Source organism: Argentina anserina, chromosome 3, assembly GCF_933775445.1.
Source record: "Argentina anserina chromosome 3, drPotAnse1.1, whole genome shotgun sequence".
Taxonomy (NCBI): Eukaryota; Viridiplantae; Streptophyta; class Magnoliopsida; order Rosales; family Rosaceae; genus Argentina; species Argentina anserina.
Genome location: NC_065874.1, coordinates 18,530,510 through 18,549,826, shown reverse-complemented (window position 1 = coordinate 18,549,826; position 19,317 = coordinate 18,530,510). Strand labels below are relative to the sequence as shown.

The 19,317-nt window shown below is 36.7% G+C and overlaps 1 non-coding gene and 1 pseudogene across 1 annotated transcript; both read left to right on the top strand.

Moving 5' to 3' along the window:
- Positions 1–4,273: 4,273 nt before the first annotated feature.
- LOC126788512 (E3 ubiquitin-protein ligase PUB23-like) lies at positions 4,274–5,617 on the top strand (annotated as a pseudogene).
- An 8,842-nt stretch (positions 5,618–14,459) lies between these two features.
- Positions 14,460–14,566, top strand: LOC126789629 (small nucleolar RNA R71). Its single transcript, XR_007671545.1, has one exon. It is a non-coding gene; the product is annotated as a small nucleolar RNA R71 (small nucleolar RNA).
- The last annotated feature ends 4,751 nt before the right edge of the window (positions 14,567–19,317 follow it).

Here is a 19,317-nt window from a genome sequence, read left to right as displayed (position 1 = left end):
TTTCCCTTATGGATTTGGATTCTACTCTCTTGTGATTTGAAGAAGTAATTTGGAGAAAGGGTAAACCCTTGGTTGTCATCCCCTATATATAGGAGGCAAGAGGGATGAGTTTTGCATCATAACTTTCAGAAATATCAAGCTCACACACCCTCCTTCCCTATGCTCTAACCGTGCGTACAACCCTAGGAGATCTAGAAGCTATTTGACAGGAAGAGGCCATCATCGACTTCACCTCCTTGTTCTTTTGTTCAATTACAAAGTTATAATCTTTTGTTCTATGCTTTTGTCATATTATTTTGGTTTTATAGAATAGATATCTTTTCAAAGTTTTTCTTTGGTTGTTTCAATTTTATGTTAGAATGAAGTAGAATGATGCATGCTTTACGATTTCTATATATTTAGGTTTTAGGATTCTTGGTTTGTAACGTGACATATGCATACATGACTGAAAGTTTCTAGGGAGAATATATTTTTACGTATTGAGTGATTCTAGAATGCATGCTAGGATTAATTAGTGCATATTGTAGCTAGTAATAGTTGATAGACTCTCTTGTTTACATTAACTTCTTGATCTATTCAATAACATTATTGTTGAAATGAAATACTACGGATGAATATCTATAAGAAAACCCGGTACAAAGCCATTAACATATAGCTTGGCTAATCTAGGCTAATTAACCATGTTTTAGATATAGATTGTCGATCAGTTTGTTTTTCTCTATAATAGTTTGGGTGCACCGTGCACGGTGTGTTAAATTACTTCAACGGCAGAAGAAGATTTCCATTTATTATGCTATTATATATATGTGTGTGTGTCACTTGTAATGTGTCTAGGGCTATTATTTGGTTTACTTGAGGACTTTTTTAGGGTACACTAATAAGCACTTGTTAAAATGCAAATATGTATGGCTTCTTCCATCCAACATCTCAGTGTGAAACTATTTGTGATTGCCGGGTTTGACTTGTCTATTAAGAAAACATAAATTTGCACAATCGAAAACAGATCACTACAGTTGCATTTGCGAGTATATTTATTAGGCTAAACAAATTTTAAGTCGTCATATGAATTTTTCTTCCCAAAACTTGGAAACGGACCTTCCCCTAATTAAATTGGGTGGCATAATAATGGACGAGCATTGTATTTCAATTTCCGTGTTGACTTTCCCTACTAATAGGTGACAACTCGCACCACCTCCCCTCCTCTTCACCCTCATATATAGGCCTTCCCTTCTCAACCAATGACATAGCCAAACTTCTATTGTTTGACAATTTCGAGAGTCAGATCCCTTCATTCAATTGAGCTTCATCTTCTTGTCCAGAAGTATTGGCCGTGTTTGGTAATGCTTGTTGCCTCTGGTGATTATAAGTTAAGCCGGTTGTTGTGTTTGGTAACTCAACTTTTCTTCCGCGGCTTTTAAAAACGTTGGCTTTTTTCGTCCAAAAGCCAAAGCTCCTTGACACTTCCTTTTAAAAGCAGAAGTCCGTTGGATCACTGTAGCGCTGATCACTGTAGTTAAATGAATATTGTGTAATACCGATGGGTACCCTCATCTGCCTCCATGAATTACAAAGAATTGCCATGGGAAACCATTTCTCTTAACGCAGGCGCTGCTCATCTCTCTCCCTTCCCTCTTTGAACGACATTGATAAACACTCTGGGTTCAATCACGATTCGTGATCATCAATCACAGTTCTGAGTTCAAGCAGGCAACGCATCTTCAACATCAATCACGATTTTGTGTTCAAGAATCAAAATAAAAGCATTGGGTCTTGGACTCTTGTCAATCTGATTCAAGGTTAGTCTTTTAGCAATCTCAATTTCTGGAGGTTTAGATGAGAGGGAGGAGAGTTGAGGGCTTCTCCTTGCAGCAAAGGGTTTGAGGTAAGTAAACTTGTGAAACTTCCTTCTTTTGTAAATGTGGCGTCTGGTTTCTCTCTTTAAATAACTATGTTGATTGACTAGTAGAATTGTTGGTTGCCATTAAGTTGTCGAAACATAATTTATTGTTATGCTATATTGGTGAGAACTTCAATTTCAAGGGATTGAAGTGTGAGAAAGCGTGAGCAAAACCAGAGAGAGAGGTAAAAGGTTGAAAAAGAAGAGAATGGAGGCGAAGTTAACGAGCTGAGTCAAAGCTTCGGGCGATTCAAAGCAGCGTTGATCCGTAATGACTTCGACACAGTTGGCAATCTCCTCTCGGGTCTGAAGGTAGCTATTGATTTTTCAAAACCTAAGTTTGTTTGCTCTATTTGGGCATGATTTGATAACTGTCAGTTGTGTTAATGATGAATTAGATGATCAATCTTGTGAATTTCGGCTATTTGGTTAGGTTTTTTGGGTGAATTGGAGTTTCTAAGTTGGAGGTTAATATTTCCTTTTCTCTTGTATGAAGTTGTGTGCTTTTTTGTTAGCTTGCCGCACTTTGAATAAGATGTGATTTGTTTTTCGATGGGTGTGTGGTGAGCTGGGATCTGTATAAGAGAGATTTGAGGGAAGAGCACTAATATGAAACCTAGAAAGATAAATGTATGACATATGTATGATACAATATTGTGATACGCAACCTAGTAACACATAGTACAGCTTATGGTGTGATGCTTGGTATGATTATGTTTGCATGCATACAGCTTATGGTGGTTCTTCAGCTGGTTGTTAGGCTGATGGGTAAATAAATGTTTGTCAAAAGTTGAAGTTCAGATTTTATTTTTTTCTACTGGAAGTAAGTTGATAGATCTCCCTCAATGGTGCTAAACTTTCTTTTATTTAGACATTTTTGCTCTAACGAGAATCTGCTTTTGTCCGTCTCAGTGATGTGCAATGCCTTCTTCATCAGACGGGCATGTGTCTAAGGACCATTTATTGGAGGCTTTGCAAGTAAGAAGCTATCTGGAATTTACAATTTCATTCTGGTTGTAGATATATTTAACTTCTCATATATGCATGCATTATTTATTCTGCCAATTGCGATTTTCAGTTGGATGGTTTGGCTCTAGAAAACGCTTCCACTATACAGCCTTGTATTACTGTCCTGCCAAATCGTAACAACCAAATTTACAGTGGACTGAAGCCAGAAATTCAGGTTGGTTTTCTTTCAGTTCTTGAAAACTATGCATGTCTTGCTGCTTGTAAGCTATACCACCAAGCCTTTCTTGGCAATGAGTTTATATGATCAAATCATGGAAACTATACAATTATGAGATCAAATCAATCTGTTGGAAATGGAAGTTAGTCTTCTTTATTTTCTTGTATCGTGCATGAGCTTCTGTTCCGTAAACTGGTAACTGCATTTCACAACTCAAACGGGGACATACAAAATGCAAGTAGAGCAGCCTTGCAGCATTTAAAGGTTTGTCTTCTCTCCACTATAATTATAAGCACAATTGTTTCTTCTGAGACAATTGACGCGGATGTTACTGCTAGCACGGTAAGTCTTGGTTAATAAACTTTTTTGTATATTCATGTGATTACTAGTTGGTCTATGAATGTATTCAAGATATTGGCACCTGCAATGAACAAATTAAGGATGAAGCAGGCAGTAGAGCACATTCATCATTATGAGGTTATATTAACTTTAGAAAGTTCATGCATGATCAATACTACTGCAAAGGAGAAAATATAAGATCATTTGTCTCCGATTTGAAGAGGGAGCTCAAAGGTATCAAGGCAATCTTCTTGCAGAAGTGGTTGTCTATTAGAAGACCAATGATTCATTGTCCAAATTCATATTCAAATATATGTATTGAAAATACTAACCTTGAATCAATATCATTCATTATTCATTACCTTTTTTCCTAGATGGAAATTGTTAACAACTGCTTGTACATGTGGTCTGATATGAAGCTAAAAGAGAATATCATGTTTTCCTATGGTGTTCGTTTTCGATAGGAAGTTGATCAATGCAAGTTTGTAACAATATTTTCTGAATATATGATATTACGTTATTAACAAATAGTTGAAGCACTCATTATCAATGATCAGAACCAAAGTATAAACCATTCAATATTAATCATATGAAACACTATTTTACATTAAAATCAACTTGAAATTATATTATGTCTAAGTTGGTCATTTGACAAATTAAAAGCATAAGCCAGTTGGAGTTTGCCAAACGCTTTGTCACTGCTTCTGCTACTAACAGCCACTTATAGAAATCAGTTTACCAAACACTCAGCTACTTTACTTATCAGCCACTTATTCTAAAAAATAAGCATAAGCCAACTTTTTAAATAAGTTCAGCTGTACCAAACACAGCCATTATCTCTCCAATTCTCTCTTCTCTCCTTTTTCAACAATTTCACTTTGGTATTATTGGTGCAAGTATCTCCTTGCTTAATTTATTTCTTCTGTACAAGAAACCTAAAATGGAGGCCGCGTTGGATATTCCGTCCTATTTTCTCTGCCCCATTTCTCTTGAAATCATGAGAGATCCCATCACCGTCTCTACTGGGATTACATACGATCGGGAAAGCATCCAAAGATGGTTATCTTCCAGCAAGAGACAGGTTTGCCCCGTTACGAAACAGCCATTACTATTGGACGCAGAGCTCACTCCCAACCACACTCTTCGCCGTATAATCCAATCTTGGTGCACCCTCAATGCCTTTGATGGGGTCGATAGGATGCCAACGCCGACATCTCAGCTCGATAGCACCCAGATCGTTAAGCTGATTGACCAAGCAAGGAAGCTTCCCCTTACGCAGCTCCAATGCCTCAAAGGCTCAGATCCATGGCCGCAATCCAAGGTGAAAGAAACAAGAACCACTCTTTGGAGGCTGCCGGAGCAGTAGAATACGTTGCTTCCCTCATAAGCAACCCCGACCAATCAGTAATGGAAGTAGCTGTCGAAGTGTTGTTCCATCTCAGAAGCTCGGAATCTCGTCTCAAAGATATAATGAGCAAAGATGGGGAGAAGACCATAGAATCATTGGTGCAAGTATTAAAACGAGATGATTATCAATCTCGAGCTCAAGCCACTATTTTATTGAGGTCTGTCTTCGAATTGGCAGATCCCAACCGGTTGATGAGTGCCACAGTTGAATTATTTATTGAGATTATGAAAGTGGTACGAGATCAGATCTCACAACAAGCATTCAAAGCTGCAGTGAAGCTTCTTGTAGAGCTTTGTCCATGCGGAAGGAACCGAATTAAGGCCTTGGAAGCTGGTACGGTTTCAGTCCTCATAGAGGCTCTTCTTGAAACTCAAGATAAAAGAGCGTGTGAGCTGATACTGATCTCTCTAGACCAGCTCTGTGCATGCGCGGAAGGGAGAGCTGAGTTATTGAGGCACGCGGCGGGGCTAGCCATCGTGTCCAAGAAGATACTTAGGGTTTCGCACTTGGCAAGTGACAGAGCGGTGAGGATATTGTTTTCCATTTGTAGGTTCTCTGCAACTTCTGCAATTGTTATGGAAATGTTACAAGTTGGTGTGGTGGCCAAGTTGTGTTTAGTGCTTCATGTAGATTGCAGGTATAAGACCAAAGAGAAGGCTAGGGACATTCTCAAATTGCACTCTAGGGTCTGGAAGAGTTCTTCATGCGTTCCTGCACACCTGTTGTCCTTCTATCCATCTACATCATCTTCGTCATGATGATTAGATCATAGATGTTGTTTTTTGTACAGAAATCAGTCAAATTAATATTGGAGGAGCTGAGCAGTTCATTTTTGGAAGTATACATACGAGTTTCGATTAAATTAAGAGTTTTCTATTATTAATAAGCGGAATGTTAGGGCGCCATAATATGACGTCAAATCCGACGCATCAATCTTACGTGACATGCCACGTCATATTGCCACATCAATTATTAAAATTATATAAAAATATCATTTTAAATGTAAAAAACAATCATATCTTTGTTAATCCAACGATTCTAAATTATAAAAATATTTTTTTCTTTTTATCATTTCTTATTTTTCATCACAATAATATTTCTAAAATGCAATTTAAAAAATTGAACTTTACAAAAATATGCTTGAAATATGTGTGTGCACGCGTGAAATATATATATGTGGATAAAATATATTTATTTTTAAATTTTAGACGATGTAAGGTAAATAAAACGTTTATAGTTAGATGCAACTATTGGTAGGATTCTTTTGGTTTTTTTTTTTCTGAAAGAGAATATTCTTTTGTTATGGTATACTCGATTTAAGGGGATATGACGTCAAATCCGACGCATCAATCTTACGTGGCATGCCACGTCATATTGCCACATCAATTATTAAAATTATATAAAAATATCATTTTAAATGAAAAACAATCATATCTTTGTTAATCCAACGGTTCTAAATTATAAAAATATTTTTTTATTTTTATCATTTCTTATTTTTCATCACAATAATGTTTCTAAAATGCAATTTAAAAAATTGAACTTTACAAAAATATGCTTGAAATATGTGTGTGCACGCGTGAAATATATATATGTGGACAAAATATATTTATTTTTAAATTTTAGACGATGTAAGGTAAATAAAACGTTTATATTTAGATGAAACTTTTGTTAAGATTCTTTTGGTTTTTTTTTCTGAAAGATAATAGTCTTTTGTTATGGTATAACCGATTTAAGGGGATATATAAGGTAACAAATGTTATTTTTCCTAGAGTATACATATCTTAATTAATACCATATTTAATACAACTATGTCCATGGTAATCTTTCTAGTGGCAAATATGTCAAGATTCATGACTTTCTTATTTATTTAATTTACATTTACAATTAATTAATTACTATAATTAATTAATACAATTACCATATAGGGACTCCACCCACACATGTATGTGTATATATATATATATATATATATATAATTTTTTAAAGATATATATATATCGCGTGCGCGCACATACACATACAGATATATATATATATATATATTTCAAACATACTTTGTATATATCGTATTTTTTATTACATTTTGAAAAAATAAATGATATAAAAAATAACTACAATTTTTTTATAATAATCTAGAGCCGTTGGATTAATAAGGATAAGATTGTATTTTAATTCAAAAATGACATTTTGTGATTATTGTAATTACTTACATGACAAGTTGACGTGTCATGATACGTGGGATTGCGGCGCTAAAATATTTTCCTATTAATAATTCTCTCAGATCAGGATACAGTATATGTTACGTGTCTTGGTAGAAACGTAATATAGAAATCATTTGTTAATTCTAGAACCACCTTAAAAAATAAAAATAAAATTATCTTTATTAAAAGACTAATTACATATAAAGCCAATTAAATGACTACTCGCTCCTTGTTTGGTTTGCCTGGCTATTATTCAGAGATCGTATGACATAATTAATATATATATATTTTTAAACTCTACTGACAATGTAATGATGGCTGTATGATGTCGAGATATATGGCAAACATGTATTTATGTACAATAGAATTCCCCCCCCCCCGTTTGGTGTTTGAGTGCGGATTTGATTTTGTTGGATCGAGATCGGCCTTTTGGCAACAAGTCGTTGCTTATCTGATATGGTTTGGACAAGGTCGGAGTGCTCTAGTTTGGAGGTCCTGGGCAACGATTGATCTGAGTGAACTTTGCCCCGTGACTTTGTATTGGAATGGTTTGGCTCAAGTTGTTGCTCATAGCCATGAACAAACATTATGCACACTGAAGCAGCCACGAACCACAACAGAAATGGTTTGGCTGAAGTTGTTACTCACAGATCTACATCTTCCTCTCTACACAAATCCGACTATGCACTATGATAACATTATTAGCTACAAACTATGTGCATCATTTTAAGCATGCATATATAAGTTGACGTACAAATGAACAATTTAAAAGGGACTAGGTAAAAAGATAGTTCTCTAAAATTTCAGTTTGAACTGTTTGCCAATTGATCTCGATTAACTTGCTAAGTTTTTTAACAAATGGTTCTCCACAACACAATTATCCGTGCAACAAATTGAAGATCACTATACCAATTATACATTTAGGCGACGAACTGTGACCAAAATCACAAATTTCATTGCCAAGGTAAAGCTTAAGCGATGTATAAATAAGGTTGTCGCGTAAAATTGACAAGTCGTCGCTTAAGTGTCATGTTACATCCCGGAAAGGAATGTGCCCGGTATATTATTTAGGATTAGAATGATGTTTACCAAGTGAACATAACGAATAAATTACGTCCTGACACTCACTAACTTGAACTTGGAAAGAAAGTTTATAAACATAACTATTTCCTTTTAAAACAAACTAAGAACTTAAAATTTTTCCACGAATTTTACAACAGTTTACAATAATGCGGAAGATGGCATTGATGCCACCGGCCCAAATCCTAAACAAATAGATAACCCAATTTACAAATAAAGGTGGCAAAGATACACATATACCTCGGAAAGGATATGTTGAACATAAATGAAACACAAATGTGATAACGTTCAGACGGAAGAACAAACGTGCCAGGAATAAACAACGGACTTAGAATGATCTCTTTAAAACTCCTAGCTCCAAGATAGTAAATTCTAACCTACAAGACACTATAGTAAGGTGAGCGTCGTCCTCGCTTGGCCAAGTAGGGGCCAGCCCGCCCATGAAGTTTGAAAACCAGGTAAGGATACAAAAATGGTTATATAAAACATTTAAGGGTAGGTTTTGGATCCATAGAAAACCATTTCTTGAAACTATGCAAGTTTACGAAACATCATGCTAAAATAGTATGTGGAGCTCCAAGTTGTAGATAGGATATTGACAGATATAATAAAAATGCACGACCTAACCTAGTGACTAACGAGGCCAAACAGTGAAAAGGTTTAATGTAGGCACAAATGGGTTAACAATAAAGTGTCTCATGCATGGCTCATATAGGACATACGGCTTTTTGACATAAAGTGGTGGAAATCTTAAAAAGATCCAACAATAATTTTCAAAATCATAGCATATTATGATATAAAGTCTCAATAATCAACAAGAGTAATTTCTAGTAAATTCTAAAGTCCACTAAAGAGCTATGGCATGCAAATTGATCAAGTAGAAAAAATAATGAGGTTGCAACAAAACATAGCCAAGAAAAGATAGATTAAAACACTTAGAATGAAGCACATATGTAGCTCAAAAACTCACATAGGGTCATATGAATCAAACTTGTTATCACATGTTCATTATGTACCAATATTTCAATTCCTCATCTACTACATGTTCGTACAATTTCTAACAACATCAATTAACCATCAAATAACAATTAAGCACATTTCAATCTTGTGATCATCTATCAACCATGAATTCAAAGATCATACTCATCCTAGACAGTTAAAGGCACATACGACTCAAAACAAAACAAAAACACAAAAAAAACTAAAAACATAAAAGAAAAATATAAAACAATAGAAACAACGAATGATGTATTTCCCACCCCACTTAAAACTTACATTGCCCTCAATATACAATAAGAAAAGAAAAGAAAATTAAAAGGAGAAAAGGGATAAGAAATCGCAAACAGATTGATTGTTTGCCAAATTACGCACACTAGTGCATTCTCACAAGTCTTAAAATCTTATTCAGTTTACCTAACCCACATTTTGGTTTCTGCTTGGGATTTACTCTAGCCACTTTGTTTTCCCATTTACTATAATTCAGGTCTAGGCCGTTGTTAATGGGCAATCACTTAAGTTTATAGTCCTTTAGCCTAGACTTCTGCATCATCTTTATTGAGTTGCCGTAGGTTCAAGGAGAGAAGTCTCCTCAACGACATGATCCACCAAGCTCTCATAGTACGAGTTCAAGCGATGTCCATTGACTGTGAACTCCGTCCCGTTCACACCACTCTTGATATGTATAGCTCCAGAAGGAAAAATATGAGTGATGGTAAAGGGTCCTAACCATCTAGAACATAAATTTCCAGGGCATAACGTAAGTCGAGAATGAAACGACAAAGTCTTTCCGACGAATCATGTGGTCATGAAACGCTTTAGTCTTCTTCTTATAAATCACCGCCGAATCATAGGCTTCCTTTCGAATCTCCTCATTCTCGTGCAGTTGTAACTTCCTATGCAATCCGGCCTCATCAATGTCCATGTTAAAGTTCCTCACAGCCCACCAAGCTCGATGTTCAAGCTCCACGGGAAGATGGCACGCCTTGTCATAGACTAACCGGAAATGGGACATACCAAGAGGGGTTTTGTAAGCAGTTCTATAAGCTCACAAAGCATCTTCTAACATTTGGGACCAATCCTTTCGATTAGGTCCAACTGATTTCTCCAAGATTCATTTAATTTCGAGGTTAGAAACTTTTGCTTGTCCACTTGTTTTGGGGTGATATGGCGTTGCAACCTTATACTTGACACCATACTTGCGCAATAAAGCCTCTATGGTATGGTTGCAAACGTGAGAACCTCCATCACTTATCATAATGTGCGTCATTCTAAACCTAGAAAAGATGTTAGAACGAAGGGACTTTGCAACAACTCAAGAATCACTAGTCCTGGTGGCTTTTACTTTCACAAATTTCGATACATAATCAACAGCCAAGAGAATGTACAAGAATCCATTAGAGCTTGGAAACGGTCCCATGAAATCAATACCCGAACAATCAAAAATTTCGACATGAATAATAGGAGTCATAGGCATTTGATTTCTAGAACCTAAATTTCCTATTCTTTGACATCTATGTCATACGAAAAGTACATTCATCTTTAAAGATTGAGCCAAAAGAAACCACTCTAACACCTTAAGGGATGTTCTACATGAACCAAAGTGACCTCCACAAGATTCAGAATGACAAAAAGCAAGTAGAGTGATGTTCAGATTCAAGGACACACCTCCAAATGATTTGATCAACACAATGTTTCCACAAGTAAGGTTCACTCCAAATGTAATACTTAGCTATTGCCTTGAGTTTAGTCTTTTCAGCATGCAAAAAAGTATCTGGAAATTGTTTAGAAACAAGATAGTTCACAATATCTGCATACCATGGCTCATTTACCTCAACTCCGAAGAGTTGCTCATCCAGAAAGCTCTATTGAATGGCCAAGGGCTCGGAATCTCTCACTAACCGACTCAAATGGTCTACCATACCATTGTCATTTCGCTTCTTGTCCTTGATCTCGAGATCAAACCTTTGAAATAAGAGAATCCATCGAATCAATCTCGGTTTAGCATCCTTCTTTATCATCAAGTACTTCAAAGTTGCATGGTCAATGTAACCAATAACCTTTGATTGAAGTAAATAAGAACGAAACTTATTCAAAGTAAAGATAACCGCACAAAGTTCTTTCTCGGTTGTGGTGTAGTTTTATTGAGCATCATTAAACATTTGTTAGACATAATAAATGGTGTAGGGCTGTTTGTCTTTCGTCTGCCCTAGAACGGCTTCAATTGCATAGTCAGAGGCATCACACATCAATTTAAACGGCAAAGTCCAATCCGGGGGTGCCATGATCGGTGTCGACGTTAGAAGCTTCTTCAAAATCTCAAATGCATGTTTGCAATCATCATCAAAGTGAAAAGGAACGTTTTTTTGAAGAAATGAACTCAATGGTCTCGCAATCTTAGAGAAATCCTTGATAAATCTACGATATAAACCTGCATGTCCAAGAAATAATCAAACATCCCTCACAGATGTGGGAAGGGGTAAGTGACGTACGAGATCTATTTTAGATTTATCAACTATAATTCCTTAGCAGAAACAATATGACCTAAGACAATGCCTTGCGTAACCATGAAATGACATTTTTTCCAATTTCAAACCGTTAGTTTCTTCACAACATTTAAGCACAAGTTCCACATTCTCTAAACATGCATCGAAATTCTCACCATAAACAGAAAAGTCATCCATGAAAATGTGATACATACAATGTTGAAACGTACCTGGAGCGTTGCATAAACCAACATGCATACGACGATATTAGGTAAGCAAACGTACCAAAAGGACATTTAAACGTGGTGTTTTATTGATCTTCCTCCGCAACACTAATTTCATTGTAACCACTATAGCCATCGAGAAAGCAATAGAATGAATGACCAGCCAACCTCTCAAGTATCTGATCAATAAACGGCAAAGGCATATGGTCCTTCCTTGTTGTGGCATTGAGTTTCCTATAATCAATGCAAACTCAATGACCAATAACCTTTCTCTGAGGCACTAACTCATTATCCTCATTCTTGACCACCGTAATTCTAGACTTCTTTGGAATGACTTGAATGAGAGCGATCTACCGGCTATCAGAAATAGGGTAAATCACTCTGCAACCATGCAATTTGTGATCTCATCTAGCACAACCTTCATCAATGGTGGGTGGAGACGTCTCTCGGCCTCCTTGGTCAGTTTTGCTCAATCTTCAAGCAAAATACGATGGACACACATGGTGTGGCTGATTCTTTTGATGTTGGCTAAGGTCCATCCTTTGGCTGTCTTATGTCGCTTAAGAACTTCAAAAAGTCTCTCCTCCTGAACCTTGTCAAGTGCAGATGATATGATCACCGGAAAAGGTCTCTTCTTCTCCTAAAAACGCAAACTTCAAGTGGTCTGGAAGTACCTTAAGATCAAGCTCTGGGAGCTGCACCACTGAAGGTAGATTTTTATTAGTAGTTAAGAGAATTAGAAAGGGAGAAACATAACTTACCTCATGTGGTAGAACCTCAAGAGAGGCCTCGTTCTCCATCACAAAGGGTGGCGTGACATCTTCATTCTCCAACTCAAAAACGTTGGAACCTAAAGCAGTGGTGGTTGCCAATTTATCATTTGTCAAGGTATCTAAGGACTTCTTTGCAAGGGAATCAAGCATATCAATAGAAAAACAAGCACTATATTCTGAAATCGGATACCTCAGAGTTTTAAAGATGTTGAAGCTAATCACTTCACTGTCAAACTCAAAGGTGAGTGAACCATCAAACACATCGATCATGGTCCTTGCGGTGCGCATGAATGGATGGCCCAAAAGAGTAGAAATTTCACCGTCATCTCCATCAATTGGTTTCATGTCTATGACATAGAAATCAACAAGGAATATCTACGAAGACACCTGCACAAGAACATCCTCAATATAGCTCAAAGGGACTTTGTTAGATCGATCTGCTAGTCAGATAACAACATTATCTCTTTTCAAAGAACCTAGACCTAAATCTGGATAGATATAGTAAGGCATTACATTAATGGATGCGTCTAAGTCTAGCATAATCTTATCAAACTTTGTGTTTCTGATTGTACAAGGGATAGAAAAACTCTCTGAATCCTTAGACTTTGGTGGTAGCTTCCTTTGTAGCACGGCAGAAACTGCCTCACTCATGGTCATAACTTCCTTCTCTCGTGTAATCCTCCTTGTCGTGCATAGCTCTTTCATACTTAGCGTACTTCGAAATTTGCTGAATGCATTCAAGGAGAGAAATATTTACTTCCACCTTCTTAAAGATGTCGAGAATGGCTTGATCAGAGTCATCCTTCTTCTTTTTTGTGAACCTATTGGGAAATGAAACACGAGCAGGGATATCAGATGAAACTAACCCACCAGAGTTAGAATCCTTAACTTGATCATGCATTGCATGATCACTATGGGGCAAAGGCACAACATGGTTGGCATTGGAGGTAGCTAGGTCATTCTCAAGGTCATTTAGAACATTTGGCTCATCTCCTTCCCCTTATAAGGCACAACCTTTTTTGTTGGTGGTGTTGGAGTGTCCAAAACTCTCCCACTTCTTGTCACAATAGCTTTTGAGTATTCAATGTAGGGATTAGGCTGAGTTTGGCTCAGCAACTTACCACTTTCTTGAATCTTTCCCATGAAGTCAATCACTTGTCACATTTGCTTCTTGAGCTCAGATATATCTTTAGAATGAGCCTGTTGACATGTGACAAGAGCTTGAGTAGCAGTTGTTAAATTATGTTTCCCTTGAGCAAGGGACTTCAAGAGTTCATCATAGTTACGAGTAGAAGCACTAGCATTGTTTGAATTATTAGCAATAGGGGGAACAAAACCTTGAGGGACCTGAGGCCTCACAAAAAAAATGGAGGACGGAATTATCCTTAACCTTGAGCATTGTTGGTCTGACCATTGTTGCTCCAACGAAAGTTGAGATGATCTCTATGTCCAGGATTATATGTGTTGGAGAATGGATCGTACCTCTGTTTTTGTTGCCCCATGAAGTTCAATTGTTCTTCAGACATAGCATCATTGGGACAATTCTCAGTTGTATGATCAGAATAAGAACATATACCACACACATTAGCATTGTCGTTGGAACCACTAATAGCCTTGACTAAGACGTCAAGCTTTCTCTCCAATGTAGCCATTTAGTTCTTTGTATCCTCTTCATAGATGTCATGGCTCTTTCTTCCTCTCTGATCCTTAGAACTAAATTGGCAATTGTTGTCTGCCAAATCGTTGATCAATTGATATGCTTGTTGGCCAGTCTTGTTCATGAAAGTGCATCCATATGCAGAATCCACCATGCTTTTGTTTATGGTGTCGAGTCCTTCGTAGAAGAATTGCACCAAGTCATTCAATGAAAATCCATGGCGAGGAAAATTCCTTTGCAGTTCTTGAAACTCATTCCATGCTTCATAGAGTGAATCACCATCCTTTTGAGTGAAGTTTTGAATCTCCCTCCTAAGTCTTTTCGTTAATTGAGCAAGGAAGAATTTTTTCAAGAACTTCTTGGTCATCTACTCCTATGTAGTGATAATTCCTGCAAACAAAGGGTATAACCAACGTTTTGCATCATCCTTAAGAGATAAAGGGAATAAATGTAACTTGAGGCCTTCAGGGGTTAGATTATTAATAGATTGCAATTTGCATATATATAAAAACTCTCTAAAATGAATATTAGGATCCTCTGTTGAAGAACCCGAGTACTTAGACAATTGTCCAAGTAGTTGAACCGGTATGGAGAAAGCTCCATCAGCTGGATTGGAGGCAATGCATGAGGGGGACTCTTGTGTAGTCAGAATACAAGCTTCCTTGAGTGTCATTGGGGCAGCTAGAACTAAGTCACCTATTGTGTCCTCCTCTGAACCAAAGCGTAAGGGAAACTGGAAGTCTTCCTCCTCTTCTGATCTAGGTGAGGAGTTTAAAATTGAATTGCTTAGTGATCCTTCAAAATCGAAAACCCTCCCTTCTGAAAGGAGACGTCATAACTAGATGCTTGTGTGTCCTTGAGCCTTTGAATTCGATCTTTGAGCTCTTGCGTTTTCTTAGAAACAACAGACATTCATGGTTTCTGAAATGAAAGTTAGAAACTTAGCATTGAAGAATACAAAATGAAAGCAAGAAAAATGCTCCTCTTGGTCATATACACGGCAACACTTAGAAGAGGAGGCACGACATCACAATACAAAGTTACAATTCTTTCTTTACGTTTTCAAAGTTCATACAATTCATGTTCTCAATTTGTCGTTCAAACGATTAAACAATCAATTGATTCTAAGTTGTAAACCGAGGTGGATGTGGAGCCTAAGTATGGATGTCTAGACACAAGTTTGAATCTTTGTTTCAGAAGGCCGAATAGCTAGTTCAGAGATAGTGACCATCGTATGACTCATTTGTTGAACTACGGAGTGCGAACTCCCAATCGACTCCATCACCGAGTTGTATGTCAGTATGTAGCTCTCTGAGATCTAATTTTGGTCACATGCACTAGGGTAATGAAAGAGTCTGCCCCTTACTCAGCTGGACTTAATCTTGGGTGTTAGACAAATCTATAGGTATTAATAAATGCCGCTCTCAAACTCATGAAATCCTAAAAGAAAACATGAAGGGTTAAGGCTAATATTAACAAAAAGGACTTTACCTATTCCGTTTGATTTATAACCTACAACAATCATTCATTCAATCATAAAATCAACAACCTAAGATATAATTACTATATGTTACAACAAAATAAAATCAACATATACAAATTTACAATATGAACAGTAAATTCGAAATTAAAAGATTAGGGATCCATAAGATGATAGTATAAAGTAAGAGGATATCGTTACAAGCAGGGAATCCAAACCAGGGGATGAATCACAAACCAAAAAACAATGAATTCACAACAAGGTTTAAGTTTATAAGTTTGATAGGTATGGTTGAGATATAAAATAGAAATAAAACTAAACTAATATATATATATATATGATCAATCAATCAATACACAAACAATCACCAAACAAATTATGTACGAACAGAAATAACGAATTTCAATCTCATTCAAGTTCATGTCGTATGTCTCTCTAATAACTTAGAATCGATCATGCAATTAGGGTCCTCCGAGGTTATCCTAATCACATTAACACTTAACACATTCAAGTTTAGCCCCGAGCCTTACGAGAAATCTAACACATGAACCCTAACGTGCCACCCCAAGTAACAAGTAGAGAAATATGTGCATAGCACAAGTCCAAACCGAAACATAGATAGTCATGCTAAGCCACAAGCATACATAACAACCTAAGAAAATAATCAACCCCAAGCATCATAACTATTTGTACCTTTGGATAATTAACATATGCAACATCAACCTCAAGTATCAATCACACATGCAATATAAGAACACATTGAAAATTCTAATTCAAGTATATGAATAGAAACACATGGCAAGAAAACCTAAAATCATTGATTGAAATCGAAAACTTCTAATTCAATACATAATCCGAAAATCCAAAATAATCTCAAAGACAAGATTATACGGAGAAGGAAGCAAGTGAAGGTCTAGGATGAATAGTCTAGCCACATAGGAAGACCCTTTTACATGCCTTGTACTTGAGATTTTGAATAATAAATTTTAACAAAACCTAAAGATAAATCATCAAAGAAAAAAAACATAGAAAATCGAAATCTAAAGATGAAGCTCATCGTATATACGTTAAGTTATTCTTCCAAGGCTTCACAAAAAGGTACACGAAATCTTCCAAGGAATGGATGTCCTAGCCTCTAAGTAGGCCTCATCATTTAGCCCGCGGATCTGAAAAGCCCGCAAGCCCGATGGGCTTTTACCCGGCCCGGCCCACGAGAAAACCCGCCAAAACCCACTTCCATGAGTAGAGCGCCGCACTTAGTTTAGAGGTATGAAACCCGGCTTGGTCCGCCAAAAGCCCGCAAGGCCCAGCCCATAAAAGCCCGTAAAAAATAAAATATTATACATGCATATAATATATTATACATATATGAATTATATGTCTTTTTTGTTATACATAAAATATTATATATGTTAATAATACTAGATTTAAAATTTATATTTCTTTATATTAAAACTTTATACTAGATTTAAAATAAAATTGTAGCATTATGAAACAACTATATGACGTATATGAAGTAAACTTCTCAAGATTAATCGACACTAGCTGATGTTATCGGTACTAATATTTAGGGACCCTGTTAAAACTTCATCTAAGGACCTCGTTTGACCGTCAGATTTTCCGGTAAACCGAAAACACCACTAATATGTCCTAAGGGAAGACCCATTACCAGGATGCGAATGTCGAAAGCCGTTTGCATATATATAATCATCTAATTTTTTTCACCGATTGTGCGCAGTCGCACTTAGGAAACTCATTTGGAAAAGCCTCGGTCTTTGGGGTTTTAATGTCAAATTGCCTTTTTTTACCGTAGGTACGGACAATTTAACTATGTCTAAAACGGACGAAATTTTTACAAGGTCCGTAAATATATATACCGATCACATCTGCTGGTGTCGATCGACCGTATTCCGACCCGGAGTTGTCGATCGCCGAAGTGTCCACTAATGTATTATAATCTTTATACTAGGTTTAAAATAAAACTATCACATTATGAAGTGACTATATGAAGGAAACTTATCGGGATTAATCGACACTAGACAATGTGATCGGTACTTATATTTAGTGACCCTGTAAAAATTTCATCCAATTTGGACCTCGTTTAACCGTCGGAATTTCCGGTAAATCAAAAACACCACTAATATGCCCTAAGGGAGGACCCATTACCAAGATGCGAATGCTGAAAGCTGTTTACATATTTGAAATCACCTAATTTTTGTCACCAATCATGCATAGTCGCAATAAGGAAACCAATTTGGCAAAGCCCCGGTCAATGAGGTTTTATTATGTCAAAATGCCTCTTTTTTTGTTAACCGTAGGTACGGATGGTCAAACTATGTTCAAAACAGACGAAATATTTATAGGGTCCCTAAATATATATATCGATCACATCTATCGGTGTAGATCGACAATATTTTGAAACTAGAATTTATTTGTGACTTTTTTAAGAATGTTTTCTAATAATTCTTTTATTGTTCCAAACCCGTAAATAAGAGTATTATGTTTTTTTTTCTAATACAAGCCTGCAAGACCCGACCCAGGAAAAGTCCGCTTTAGGTGGGCGAGCTTGGATTTTCATATTTATGAAAATACCCGGCCCGGCCGGTCGCTTATTTAATTTATTATGGCCCGGCCTGGGCTCGCCACTCATGAGCCCTAGCTCCATGCTTTGGACGGAAAAGATGGTGAAAGATGGCTGATTTCGGTTCCTAGGGTTCTTGGTCTTAAGGATGTATTTGGGGAGAGCTTTGGCTAGTACTTGGTGTAAGGATTGATGATCATTCTGATATTCATTTGTGGCTCTATATATAGGAGAAAATTTGGCCCCAATTTCTCCTCACAACCCTTAGATTAAATGAAGATGAAAAGCTGAAATAATTTTGCCGATCCCACTAGGACCTCCAAGTAATGGTTCCATCATAATTTCCTCCAGAAATAAGATATTGATTCGATTCTAAATTCTACGGAAACTAGACTCATAAAGATTTCCATCCATATATGGCATGCCTCCTAATTCGATCTGAGCTGGCCATGGGAGCCTGTCGAAGTTGGACTACGATTCATGACAAATTTCTGATTCTTGTATGGATTGGGCTTTAAGTACATATGTTCTCCCTACTTGATATTCTGATTATTTATGCACGAAGTTATCTTCAATTATACCTTGGAAATCTTTCTCCAACTTGGTTTTGAAATTCATCTCCGAATAGGAATCATTCTCTTGATTGCACACACCTAGCTTCTCCTTGTCCATCTAGGACATGGTCTTGCCGTCCCCTTCTCTCCTTGATCTACTAGGAATGCATCATTCCTTCTCCAACATGGATTTGTCTTTCCTAAAAAGAATAAGTAAGTTAGAAACAAGGAAATAGGAAATAATGAATCCTAATCAAACAAGGAATCATATCTAAATATGGATTCACAATACTTAACACGATCTCATCATCAGGGTGGGGTTGTCATATTCTAGACCCCGTGATCATTCCTTCTACAGTCTCCTATCTGTTCTTGAGGAAGATTTTCGGAACGTGGCGGTTAAACGGTATTTGTGCGGTTAAAGTCCACTTTTTAAAGGTTTTCTCAACAATCAA